This window comes from Choloepus didactylus, chromosome 1, assembly GCF_015220235.1.
Source record: "Choloepus didactylus isolate mChoDid1 chromosome 1, mChoDid1.pri, whole genome shotgun sequence".
Classification (NCBI taxonomy): domain Eukaryota; kingdom Metazoa; phylum Chordata; class Mammalia; order Pilosa; family Megalonychidae; genus Choloepus; species Choloepus didactylus.
This window is the reverse complement of record NC_051307.1, coordinates 203,123,399-203,137,962: the sequence shown is the minus strand read 5'-3', so window position 1 is coordinate 203,137,962 and position 14,564 is coordinate 203,123,399. Positions and strand designations below refer to the sequence as shown.

General features: G+C 48.8%; 1 pseudogene; it reads left to right on the top strand.

The window, feature by feature from the left end:
• The first annotated feature begins 6,930 nt into the window (after positions 1 to 6,930).
• On the top strand, positions 6,931 to 8,543 carry LOC119528850 (annotated as a pseudogene).
• The last annotated feature ends 6,021 nt before the right edge of the window (positions 8,544 to 14,564 follow it).

The window sequence follows — 14,564 nt, the reverse complement described above, 5'->3', positions numbered from 1 at the left end:
CCCTTCTCTCTCTGGGTTGCAGCAAAACAAAGAAAATGAAGTCGATTGCCACCTCTTCACTTTGGCCCAGGCTGCCTCCCCCAGCGGGGGTTCATTCTTCTGTGCCTCCAAGGCTTATCCGTCCTTCCCTGATCTGCTGGGAGGCGTCCTCCTGCAGGCAGCGATCCTGGACTACAGTCTGGGACGGCGCAACCAGGGCCCGAGAAAGAGAGAGAAAGACAGATGCCACGGGACTTTTGGAAACAGAAGTTACCAGGATCTTATGACCTGTCCCCTCCAGGGCTTGTCCTCCACTGGTGGTAGCCACAACCCCACAGCCTAGCCTTCGTGGCCTGCCTCACTGCTGGATGGTGGCTGCAACCCTGTAGCCTATCCACCACCCACCCCAGGCAAAAATGGGGTGGGGGCAGCAGCCTTTCTGCCTGAGCGTTTCAGTCTTTCTGATCCTGCTCTCCAGCAGGAGCCCACAGCCCTGGCCTCAACAGGACATTTGAACGGTCTGCCCTGTGTGGCCCTAGTTGCCATGAGCTCAGGAGGCCCCACAGACAGGGAAGGTCCATGAAGTTGGGGGGGAGGTGCCACCAATGCTTGTTCACCAGCAGACCCCTGTTCAGCACAGCCCCCCTCCTCGGGCTGGCTGTCCACTCTCCCTGGAGTGCCTGGGTACACCCATCTGAATGGCTCCCTTGTTTGAAGAGCCAGTGGCCTATAGGCCCTTCAATGGTTTTCCTAGGTCCCCTCCTGCCTGGAGGCCAAACTCAGGCAGGCCCTGCCATGGGCATGTCACAAACCTGGCAAAAACCAGGTTTTTGCCCATCCAGGAGACATTCCCTAATATAAACCTGGACACAGACCCAGCCAGAGACATGCTCTATACCTCCACATAGAGGTCCAGTCTCCAACGTGCCTCACATCCACGGAACACACTATAAAAATGGGTGTGCGCAGCCAAGAACACAGCCTGTTTGCGCACAGACTACAAACCCAAGGCGGGCCTCTTCCCTGCTAGCCCCGCCCTGGCCAGCCCCGATCCTCACTCCTCAGGCCTCCCCCCACCCCCATCTGCTCCTAGCAACAGCCGACAGCTCCTGCAGTTGCCCGGCAACATGGAGAACCTGTCAGCCCCTTGGAGGCCCGGCTCTCCAGAGGTGGGCGAGACACAGACCCCAATCAATGGAGGCAGGGCAGGGCAAGGCCACTGGAAGGCATGGCCTCCGCCAGCCTCAGGCCAGGTCCCTGTGGCTGTGCTAACCCCCTGGGTCTCCCTGAACCCTTCCCGCCAGCCAGCTACTCCCTTCCAGCTATATGCTCCTCCTAGGGAGTCCGGTACTCCCGTCCTTCCACCCCACCAGAGGCTTCCTCTCTGTCTTCAGGGGCATCTCTGGGGATCTGGCTAAATCTCCACTTGCCACTCCAGTTACACACATCCCACTGCAGGGACTCAGACCCCCACATGGTCATCTCCAGCTTGACCTCTCCCCTGATTGCCAGCCCCATGGCCACCACTGCTTGGAGGCCTCCCCTTGACACCTTGAAGACCTCAAGAGCCCACAGTCCTAAACTGGGTACATCCCACCCTCACCAGCCCCTGGTCCTGAGGATGCCACCATTTCATGGCCTCTCCCACCAGCCACAACCATTAATTCCTCCTCCCCACCCCTACATCCTGTCAGCCCTTTCCCCTCCTCAATTCTACCTCAAACTTGTCGCATTTTTCTGTCCCCACTGTCTCCCATTCTAGGCCTCCAGCCTCCTCCCTGGCTCTCCTGTGTCCCTGCTACAACCCATCCTCCACATGGCAGCGGAGGGGATTCTACTGAAACAAATCACATCAGTTTCTTGCTCACAAACCTCCTGTGGTTCCTCAGGGCTCTGAGGATAAGATAAAGCCCACACACCCTGCTTTGGACAGTGCAGGAGCTGACAGCGTAACCGCTGGCAGCAGGGACTCTGGGCAGGAGCCAAACCTGCAGGCTGCAGGACTTTGAACAAGTACCGGAACCTCCCTGTGCCTCAGTTTTCTTATCAGTAAAACGGACTGGTAACAGTAATACCTCCCCACCGCACAGGCTGAGGTTAGGACTAAGGGAGGAAATGTAGGTAAAATGTTCAGAACAAGGCTGACACACGGAAAGCCCTCAATGGGGGTGAGTTGTTATAGTGATTTGTGTAAGGCCCTGTAGGGGATGTCCCCGCCCACTGGTCCACCTCATCTGCCTCCACTTGCAATACGCCAGCACTCCAGCCATCTGGTAGGCCCTGCCCTCCCCCTTCCCACTCCCTTCTGTCCGTCAGTCCCTCCCTGCCACCTTTCATTCCCTGGCTGTGAGGGACGGCTCTTTGACTTCCATTGTCCTGGAGCTTCCCCTTCCCAGGCCCAAGCCCACCAGGTCTCTGATTCCAGGTCCTTTGCAGCATAGTGCTGTTCCTTCAGGGTGGCAGGTAGATATAATTCAAATTAAATTAATTAATTACCCAAATCCTCCCCCCACCCTTCCAGGGGTTCTCCCACCCTGGAACAGGGAGAAGTATAAACAACTAATTCTGCTACCACCATAAAAATATTCACTCTGGTTGTATCATGCAGAAAAGGGAGAAATTGATCATGCCTGGGCAGGTCAGGGAGCCTTCTTCGCGGAGGTGATGTGGGGAGTGCTAGAGAGAGAAGAGCAATGAGTAAGGTATTTCCTGGAAGAGGGAGCAACACATGCAAAGGTAGGGAGGCAGGACCAAAAGGGTGGGTCTGGGGAAGGGCCAGAGGGAAAATCGAGGCTCAGAGCTGGAGAAACTCCTTGCTTTGCAGCTGAGTCAACTGAGGCACAGAAGTCAGGACCCATACATTTTCACCCATCCTCTTTCTTTAATATCCCAGAATCCAGGGGTCCTTCCAGGGTAGACATTTTTGGGGAAGGGTGTGACTGCTTGCCCAGGGCCTCATGGGCACCAGAGGAGGTATGACTTGTCCCCATGCCCTCCAGCCCAGCACCACCTGGACTAGAGTAAGAAGGACAGTGACACAACATCCAGCAGAGCCAAGCATGGCACCCCGGCTGGAATGGAAAATTGGCAGCTGCTGGCTCACCCCAGGACAGCCAGGACAGCCTTGGAGCTCACCACTGGCCACAGAGTGGGTCCCAATTGTTCCAAGCTCCTATTGCGCAGCCACCCTAAGCAGTGGAGGTGCAGTGGAGACCCCCTCAGTGGACTGTGGCCCCACCCCCAACCCCAGTCCGCAGCTTCCAGGAAGGGGAAGCTGCCAGCACTTCCCCAAAGGCAGTTTCGGGGCGGGTATGTCTGCCCCACCTCTCCTGCCCAGAGTCCAGGAACAAGCAGGACCCCACAGGGAGGTCCCGAGTCTGGGGTCCTGACCACCCCATCTCCATGCCTCCCAGGAGGTAGGGAAGCCCCAGCCCAGGCTCTGTAACCACCAAATCAGCCTTGCTGGCAGGGCCCCGGCAGCTTCTGCTTTGCAAACTGCAGTGATAAAGAGCTCACTCCTTGCCTGCAGCCCTGAGCAGGCTTCCATCTCCTGATATATCCCTCACATGTCCCCCTTCCTGCTTTAAGCACAGTTCTGACATTGCAGTCAGTGATTATGCTCTCCCCACCCGCTCCCTGCCAGGCCTCTTTCCTCAGACCTCTGTTCCCTGCAGAGGCCCTCTTCCTGGCCATTCACCCCTTCACAGACAGTTGGCTTTGACCTGGAGATCCCAGGTCCCAGCACTTCTTGCCCAGAAGTTTCTGGAAGGGTTGGAGAGCCCAATCCCATATGGGCTGGTAGTAGTTGAGAGGAGGGGCTCATCTGTTCAACCACTGGTGAACCTATCATGTGCCAATGTGGCAGGAACCCTGTGGTGTATCCTTGATTCTTGAAGATGGGTGTATAACTATGTAGCTTATACAGTGTGACTGTGTGATTGTGGCTCACTCCCTTTTTCCACTGTATGGACAGATGAGTAGAAAAATTGGGGACAAAAAGCAAATGAATAATATGGGAGGAGGAGGGGTGTGGGATGTTTTGGGTGTTCTTTTTTTACCTTTATTTTTATTCTTATTCTTGTTTTTTATTTTTTGAAGTAATGAAAATGTTCAAAAATTGTGGTGTTGAATGCACAACTATATGATGATACTGTGAACAATTGATTGTACACTTTGGATGACTGTTTGGTATGTGAATATATCTCAATAAAATTGCATTTAAAAAATACAAAAAAAAAATTTGAATGGAGAAAAGAACCCTGTGGTGAGTGAGGCAGCCTCGAGGATCAAGGAGCATACGCTAAACAAGTAAACAGGGAAATGCACTCCACAGTTTTGGAGGAAATTAATGGGGTGATATAGAGAGCCACTGGAGGTGTACACAGGAGGGGACAGTCCGAGGAGGGACCCTTGAATCATGAGAAGGGACCAGTTATGTGACAAGTCAGTAGAATAGAATGAAAGCCAGAGGGAACAGCAAGTGCAACAGCCCAGGGACAGGAGAGAGTTGGATATTCTGGAAACAGAAAGGAGGCCAGGCTGGCCAGAATGACAAGAGCAAGAGGGACAGTAGCACGAGAGGAGAACAATCAGTCAGCAGGTACCTGATTATGCAGGGCCTATGGGCCACAGTGAAGACTCGGACTTCATCCTGGGAGTGGGGCAGGCGGTGAGTTCCCAAGTCCCCAGGAGATGCTGAGGTAGGAGTGGGTGTGAGCCTGCCCTGGGCACCAACATTTCCGAATCAGTGCCCACCCCCCAGCCCTGCAAATCCAACTGGTCCCAGCCATTAGGGTGTTCCTGGTGTGACTGGGAGGAACCGCCCAGGGCCCGGTCGGGGTACCTAGGAAGGCCTCAGAGCTGAGACCAAGGTCTAAGCTAAGCCTCCCTCCCTGTCCTGGAAGAGCTTATGGTGCAACCTGCCACTGTGCCTGCTGCTGCACCCATTGCACACAGAGTCTCCAGAGGCCACCTTACCAGGGAAGCCCGGGGGCCTCCAAGGGCCCAGAAAGCAACAATCAACCCTATCCCCAGGAGCCACTGCTTTGCTCATGTTGTTGCCTAGTCCTCCCTGCCATGCTGTCCAAAGGCTGGGGCTGGTAGCCTCTCTCTTGGCTCGTTAGGGCCTTCATTAGTGCTGCTTCCTGGAATTTAATTTAATGAAAGAGCAAAAAACAGACCTAATGAAGGTGATGCAACAGCAATGGCCCCTGGAGGTACAAAGCAAGGCCTCCAAGGCCCAGCCACCTGGGCTCAGGGGCAGCCTGTAGAAGGTGACTGGGAGTTGGGTGGGGGTGATGGAGGAGAGAGAAAGAGACCAGTTCTGGGGTACTGCGATGGAAGCCGGTCCTTGAGCTGTGGGTGCCTGGGGGGTAGAATGGGAGATGGGGAAAATTCAGGAAGCAATTGTGGGGACACTGGACAGGAAGTAAACGCTGCAAGTGAAAACAATTAGACTGAAATAGAAGGACAAGCCTGGTCGGGGGTTCCTTCAGACTAGTGAAGAAAAAGCTTCTGAGAAGCCATCAGCCGATGCAAAGGCCCTGAGGTGGAAACCAGCATGTTATATCACAGCAACAGAACAGGTTGTGGGCTAGCACCTGGGGATGGAGGTCAGCAGATCATCAGGGTCGTGGGGCAGGCAGGAAATTAAATTTTATTCCAAGTGTGAAGGAAACAGTTGGGGGGTTTTAAGGCAGAGTGACATGATCTGATATTTTAAAGTTCCCTTTGGCTGCTTTGAGAGGAATGAACCCTGAGGACTAGAGAGAAGGCAGGGAGGCAGAGGGTGGTCACCAGGTGGTGCAGGAGGTGGGGGTGATGGAGTAAAGGCCTACAGGACTGTGGTGCCCACAGCGCCATTGAATTCCATTGAGAAACCGTAGTGAGTGACTTGCTCAGTGGAGCCCGGCGCCCATCCCCAACCCTCGAGGCCAGCAGCTTCTGGTTGGCCCGGTTCCTGTCTATCAGGCTGCTGTGGCCTGGGGGAGTTGAGGAAGCCCTACCCCACCTCCCCCACCCCCCTGGGTAACAGAGGGGGATGCAACATAGTTGCCAACTGTCGGCTGGCAAAATTGGACCTCCCGGTCTCACAGCCTTGGCCCATTCCAGACAGGCATGAGTGGCGTCCATGGTGCCACTGTTCCCACAGATTGAGAAACTGCTAAGAGTGACATGCTCGACTGTGGCTCCTGGTGCCCACCACCAACTCTTGAGGCCAGCAACTTCTGGTCAGCCCGGTTCCTGCCTGGCGGGCTGCTGCGGTCTGGGAGATTGGGAAAGCCTTCCCCCCGGATACAGAGGGGGATGTGGCACAGTTCTGATCCAACTATTGTATGGCAAAACTGGACCTCTGGGTTCCATAGCCTTGGCCCTTTCTGGACAGGTGCTCACAGTGCCTGCAGTGCCACTGTTTCCACCTGCCCAGAAGCAAGGGGCACAGAGGGCAAAAATTAACTTACCTTTGTAGGGACATGGGGAATAGGTTGCTGAAGAATGTCATCTGCTGGCAGGCTGGGAAAGTGCAGTCTTGGGAAGCTGCTTTCCTAACTCTCTCCCCAGGGCCTGCTGGAACTGGTCTGCACCCCCTGTGTGTGACCCTGGCTCTGTTTTGGCTGGGAAATACTGATGAAACAAGTGCCAAAGAAGAGCTTTAACACAAACCCAATCAACAAAAAAATCTTAGACAAGAGTAGGAAACCAACCTTCAGAATAATCTTTTCAGATAATCAGATGCCCAGAGTCCAGCAAAAAATTAAGACATACTAAGAAACAAGAAGATATGGCCTAGGCAAAGAAAGAAATTTAAAAGTTGGAGGAGATATAGAATTTGAAACAACTAATCAAAGATGTTCAAACAAATCTCCTAAACCAGTTCAAGGAGATGAAGGCAAATATGGCTAAAGAGATAAAGGATATCAAGAAAACACTGGAGGGTTCTCCTCCCTGGCCATGGCGTTCATATCCGTTGCCTTCTGCTATATGATGTGCTGCTGCTCATCACTGCGCTTATCTTTTTCACTGTCTGGCACATTATAGCATTTGATGAATTCAAGACTGATTACAAGAATCCTATAGACCAGTGTTTTAGTTTGCTAATGCTGCCGGAATGCAAAACACCAGAAATGGATCGGCTTTTATAAAGGGGGTTTATCTGGTTACACATTTACAGTCTTAGGGCCATAAAGTGTCCAAGGTAACACATCAGCAATTGGGTACCTTCACTGGACGATGGCCCATGGTGTCCGGAAAACCTCTGTCAGCTGGGAAAGCACGTGGCTGGTGTCTGCTCCAAAGTTCTGGCTTCAAAATGGCTTTCTCCCAGGATGTTCCTCTCTAGGCTGTAGTTCCTCAAAAATGTCTCTCAGTTGCTCTTGGGACATTTGTCCTCTCGTAGCTTCTCTGGAGCAAGAGTCTGCTTTCAACGGCTGTCTTCAAACTATCTCTCATCTGCAGCTCCTCTCTCTGCTCCTGGGCATTCTTCAAAGTGTCCCTCTTGGCTGTAGCTCCTCTTCAAAATGTCACTCTGAGCTGCACTGAATTCCCTCTGTCAGCTCATTTATATGGCTCCACTGATCAAGGCCCACCCAATGGGCGGGCCAACACTCCATGGAAATGATCCAATCAGAGTCATCACCCTCAGAGGGATGGGGCGCATTCCAAAGAAACACTCAAAGAATTACAATCTAATCAACACTGATAGGTCTGCCCACACAAGATTACATCAGAGATAATGGCGTTTTGGGGGACATAATATATTCAAACTGGTACAACCAGTGTAATACCCTGAACTGTTGTGCACTTCCAGAGTACCTCATCTGTGCTTTCTTCTGTGTCATGTTTCTTTGTGCAGCAGAATGGCTGACACTGGGTCTCAGTGGAGCCATATAAATGAGCTGACAGGCAGAGGGAACTCAGTGCAGCTGTGAGTGACCTTTTGAAGAGGAGCTACAGCCAAGAGGGACACTTTGAAGAAAGCACAGGAGCTGCAGATGAGAGACAGTTTGAAGACAGCCATTGGAAGAAGACTCTTGCTCCGGAGAAGCTAAGAGAGGACAAATATCCCAAGTCCAACTAAGAGTGACATTTTTGAGGAACTGCAGCCTAAAGAGGAACGTCCTGGGAGAAAGCCACTTTGAAGCCAGAACTTTGGAGCAGATGCCAGCCACATGCCTTCCCAGCTAACAGAGGTTTTCCGGGCACCATTGGCCATCCTCCAGTGAAGGTACCCAATTGTTGATGACTTACCTTGGACACTTTATGGCCTTAAGACTGTAACTTTGTAACCAAATAAACCCCCTTTATAAAAGCCAACCCATTTCTGGTGTTTTGCATTCCGGCAGCATTAGCAAACCAGAACAGATTTTGGTTCTCTTGCCATATCATATTTGAAGTATATTAGTAGACGAGTGATGAGTGGACCAGGACTCTATGACCCTACAACCATCATGAATACAGATATTTTAGCATATTGTCAGAAGGAAGGATGGTGCGAATTAGCTTTTTATCTCCTAACATCTTTTTACTACCTCTATGGCATGATCTGTGTTTTGGTGGGTTCTTAGAACACCAAGAAGAATTGATCCAGTTAAGTGCATGCAAAAGCCACCAAAGGAAGGGATTCTGTCCAAGAGTAGCCTATGGAATCTGATCAGTTACTTTTAAAAATGACTCATTTTAAAAATGTTTCCATATTTTTCACTTGTGGAAAGACTGTTTTCATATGTTGTGCTCGGATAAAGAATTTAAATGGAATTACATATAAACTAATATAAAATGATTACCTCTAGTGTTGACAAGTTTGAACTTGTCTGTAAGGAACAGCCATAATCCTCCGAATGATTCTATTAATTACTGACTGTCCTTAGTCCATTGGAGGCTTTTGTTTATAGGACCGTGTAGGGCTCATTTTGGTTTTATTGAGATGCTACCTACTTATAAATTAGCTGTAGATATCAGGTGCTTTTGATGAACTGAAAATGTGCATCTGACCTGTGGGAAACATCATGAGTTCTCTCATTTATCATGTAGATCATTATATAAGGATATATTTACAAAAATAAGAGTGGGATTTTTTCCCCTTTGACTTGAATATTGTCCCTGTATATTGCATGAATGAGTGATTTCTTATATTTCCATTAAAGTAATATACTTGCTTTAATTCTTAAGCATAAGTGAATATGATATAAAAATATATATTGAATTACTTGTGAAGAATGCATTTAAAGCTATTTTAAACATGTTTTTACTTGTAAGACATCACTTATTAAGAGATTTGTTATTATACTTACTGTTCCAATAGGGTGGTAAAAATATTCTTAAGAATTTGCAATGGATTTAATATCCAGAATATATATATATATATATATATTTTTTTTTTTTTCCAAAACTGAATGAGAGAGAACATTGTATAACTGTCCTGCTGTTCCTTTAGTGCAATACAATAAAATTCTGAAGTTAAAAAAAAAAAGACACTGGAAATGAAAGACACAGTAGCTGAGATTCAAAATATGCTAGAGGCATACAACAACAGACTTAAACCGGCAGAAAAAAAGAATCAGTGACCTAGAAGAGAGGACATCCAAAATCAAACAGACAAAAGAACAGATAGAGAAAAGAATGGAAAAATTTGGCCAGGGTCTTAGGGAATTGAATGACAACCCAAAGTGTGCAAATATATGCATTGTGGGTGTCCCAGAAGGAGAAGGGAGAAGGGGCAGAAACAATATTAAAGGAGATAATGGTCAAAAATTTCCCAAATCTTATGAAAGACACAAGGATACGAGTCCAAGAAGTGCAACACACTCTAAACAGAATAAACCTTAATAGACCCACTCTGAGACACATACTAATCAGAATGTCAACTGCCAAAGATAAAGAGAGAATTCTGAAAGCAGCAAGAGAAAAGCAATTCATCACTTACAAGGGAACCACAATAAGATTAAGTGCCAATTTCTCATCAGAAACCATGGAGATATAAGATTAAGTGCCAATTTCTCATCAGAAACCATGGAGATGAGATGGCAGTGGTATGGTATATTTAAGGTACTGAAAGAGAAAAACTACCAGCTTGGAATTCTTTATCTGGCAAAACTGTCCCATCCAAATAGGAAAGGAAGAAGTAAAACTTTCACTATTTGCAGATGACATGATCCTATATTTAGGAAATCCCGAAAAATCTACAACAAAGCTACAAGAGCTAATAAGTGAGTTCAGCAAAGTGGCAGGATACAAGATCAACATGCAAAAATCAGCAGTGTTTCTATACACTAGTAATGAGCATTCTCAGGAGGAAATCAAGAAAAAAATTCCATTTACAATAGAAACTAAAAGAATCAAATATCTAGGAACAAATTTAATGAAGGATGTAAAGGACCTGTATTCAGAAAACTACAAAACATTGCTAAAAGAAATCAAGGAAAACCTAAATAAATGAAAGGACATTCCATGTTCGTGGATTGGAAGATTTAATATAGTTGAGATGTCAATTCTACCCAAATTGATTTACAGATTCAACACAATCCCAATCAAAATTGCTACAGCCTACTTTGAAGAAATGGAAACCCCAGTCATCAAATTTATTTGGAAGGGCAAGGGGACCGGAATAGCCAAAAACATCTTGAAAAAGAAGAATGAAGTTGGAGGACTCACACTGCCTGACTTTAAAGCATATTACAAAGTTACAGTGATCAAAACAGCATGGTATTGGCATAAAGATAGACATATTGATCAATGGAACTGAACTGAGAGTTCAGAAATAGATCCACACATTTTTGGTCAATTGATTTTTGACAAGGCAGCCAAGTCCACTCAACTGAGACAGAACGGTTCCTTCAATAAATGGTGCTGGGAGAACTGGATATCCATATCCAAAAGAATAAAAGAGGAACCCCGATCACACACCTTATGCAAAAAATAACTGAAAATGGAAAAGACCTAACTATGAGACAGGATGATAAAACTCCTAGAAGAAAACACAGGGAAGCATCTTCAAGATCTTGTGGTAAGCAGAGGTTTCTTAAACTTGACACTCAAAGCACAAGCAACAAAAGAAAAAACAGATAAATGGGAACACCTCAAAACTGAATACTTTTGTGCATCAAAGGACTTTGTCAAAAAGGTGAAAAGGCAGCCTAGTCAATGGGAGAAAATATTTGGAACCACTGATCTGTTAAGGGTTTAATATCCAGAATATATAAAGAAATCCTACAACTCAACAATAAAAAGACAAACAACCCAATTTAAAAATGGGCAAAAGACTTGAACAGACATTTTTCCAAAGAGGAAATACAACTGGGAAAAAAGCACATGAAAGGATTCTTCAACAGCACCAGTTATTAGGGAAATGCAAATCAAAACCACAGTGAGATATCATTTCACACCTACTAGAATGGCCATTATCAAAACAAATTAAAAACTACAAATAATGGAGAGGATGTGGAGAAACAGGAACACTTACTCATTGTTGATGGGAATGTAAAAGGGTACAGTCGCTGTGGAAGACAGTTTGGCATTTCCTCAGGAATCTAAGTGTAGAACTGCCATACGATCTGGCAATCTCACTACTAGGTATACACCCAGAAGAAATGAAAGCAGGGATGCGAACAGACATTTGCACACTGATGTTCACAGAGGCATTATTTACAATTACCAAAAGATGGAAACAACCCGTGTCCATCTACCAGTGAATGGATAAACAACATGTGGTATATACATACCATGGAATATTATTCAGCAATAAGAAGGAATGATGTCCTAAAGCACACAACAATGTGGTGAACCTTGAGAACATTATGTTGTGTGAAATAAGTCAGACACAAAAAGACAAATATTGTATGATCTCACTAATATGAGCTAATTATAAAGAGTTTAACTTAAAGAGTTAAAATCTAGAATATGAGTTACTAGGCGATAGAATGAAGGGAGAGAATGGGGAATGGGTGCTTATTGTGTGCAGAATTTTTAACTTAGGTTGAATTTTTATGCTTGGAAGTGGCTAGAGGTGATGGTAGCACATTATGGTGAGTGTAATTAACAGCACTGTGTGTGACTGTGGTTGAAAGGGAAGTTTAGAGTCCTGTACTTCACTAGAAGGAAAGCTAGAGGATAAAACATGGGACGTTATAACAGTGAACTCTGGACAATGAGTGTGATTAATAGTAGAAATATAAAAATGTTCTTTCATGAACTGGAACAAATGGACGTCACTATTACAAGGAGTTAATAATGGAGTGTTATATGGGAAAAAATAAACCTGTTGCAAACTATGGGCTATAGTTAACAGTAATATTTTAATGGTCTTACATCAACAGTAACAAATGTACCACACCAATGCTAAGGGTCAATAATGGGTGGAGGGGATTAGGAATATGGGATGTTTGGAGGGTTTTTTTTTCTGGAATAATGAAAATGTTCTAAAATTGATTGTGGTGTTGTAGGCACAACTATGTGATGATACTGTGAACCATCAATTGTACGCTCTGGGTGGATTTTATGGTATGTGAGTATATCTCAATAAAACTGCTTTCAAAAAAAAAAAAAGCCTATAGGGACAGGGCTGTCCTATGTCCCCTGGGAGAGGAAAGCACAGGGGAGAAGGGGAACAGACAGGACATTTAACTGGGCAAAGCTTATGCTTCCATGAGCAGGGTCTGGCTCCCCTTCAGCCTCCCCAGCAGACCTGGCCCCCTCTCCAAACTGTACAGAAAACTTGCCTGAAGGGACCCCCGGCAGACACCCCCATCCCCGACTCCACGCCTCCGGGCACCTCTCTTGGAGTAACCTTCCCACTTCTCTAGACAGCCTTCCCTGCCCTGCTCCTGTGTCAGGGCCTGCGCACAGGGACCCGAGGGCCGTATTACAATAGGGAAAAGGCGGCGCCAGGAGGCTGTGCGCCGAGTGCAGCCCGGAAACCCGCCGACCCTTTTTTCTGCCTTTGTCCCCTGCCCTCTGGCCCTCGTAACCGCGCACATTCTTGGTCCTTGCCCACAGCAGCTGCTTCGCACACCTCACTTTGCCGACTTGCCCCCACCAAGTTTCAGCACACTCCCCACCCCCACCCGACCCAGGCCGCCCCTGCCTGGCCGAAGCCGGAAGCTTTCTCGGGGCGCGCTCCCCCACCTCTTCCGGGGGCTCTCTAGGCCGGAGCACCAGCTCTCGGTGGCCGCGGGAGGCCCGGACTCGGCTTCGCGTGGCAGCGGCGCCTCCTGGTGGGCGAGGGGCGCATCGCGGCGTCGAGGCCGGCTCTATCCTGCTTCTCGGTGGCTACCTCGTCTCCAACACGCTTCCAGTCGCGCTTATTCCCGGCATGACTGCCTTCCCGCCTCGTCCTTCCTCTGGCCCTGGCCCCTCCTGCGCCGACTGCCCTCCCTATGGGGCAGTAGCCTCCTGTCCTGCTCGGCGCCCTTTGGCCCCTCATTGCCCTCGCGCAGCGCCTGGCCCCATCCGGCTAGGCCCTCCCCCGGCCGGGTCCGTCCTTGGCCCACCCTCGGAACGACCCCATCAGACACTCGCCTTTTTACTTCCTATGGACCTGGGGTCTCTTCGCTTCTGCTGTTTCCTCTGCTGGGCCTGCCGTTGGGGGACGTTCCCCTGCCCCTCTTTATAAGGGAGGTTAGATGGTGATTTAGGTGATTCTCTCTGTAGTTACCTTGCCTGCTCCCTGAGAGCCACGGCTCTGTGCCCATCCCTGACACCTAGGTGAGATGGAGGGAGGGGTTCTGGGTTCCCAGCTGGGTTTGACCTCAAAGACTGGCAGGATAGGGAGAGGGGCTGGGTAATACTTAGCTGGGCTTCAGAATACTGGTCTAAAGGGTAGGTCTGGGGGGTTGGCCCCTCCCTCCCTCCAGTTGGGCCTAGCTCACTGAGAACCCTACGAGTGGGAAACATTGGCAGCGCAGCACTCACCTGCCCGAGATGCGCACTGTCCAAGCCCTACTGACCTCTCCACTCTCTCCTCCTCCTGCTTCACGCCTTCCTCCCATGCAGCACCCAGGAAACCTGTTAAACACTGACCATCCCGCCACCCAGCCTGGCACTGTCCCGGGTGGGTGCTGCTTCCCCCCTAACCCCACAGCTCAGACTCTGGCCATTGACCGCCAGGGTGCAGCAGAGGCTGCTTCCCACAGCTCTCTGGGATTAGTTCCTGGCTAATCCTGTCCAGGTACTGCTGTGGGGGGAGGGTTTTTGCAGGCCCCCAGTGGGTTTGCAGCCTTGTGTAGTGTTGAAAGCAGTTTTGTTCTCTCAGATGTTCTTTCAGGGCCCTTTTGCTACTTTTTCTCTTTAAGCACCTTTCAATCAGTTAATACTGCTCCAGGTTGTTTGAAAGAAAGTCAGTTGCTGGGTGACTTTAAACTAGGATCAGGGCAGATGCCAGGACCAGTCTCCTGGGCCTCCACCCTGCTCTCACCCCTGCTGCACCTGGCTGGATCCTGGACAGACAATGTCCCCAGCCACTAGCCCTGCCCAAGCCAATAAGTGGCCACTTGGCATACCTCCCTGATGCCCAGGCCCCACTGTACAATCTCCACCTACGTCTTCCAGCTTAGTTCCTCAGGGTCTCCGACCTCAGAAGTCCTTTACCTGCC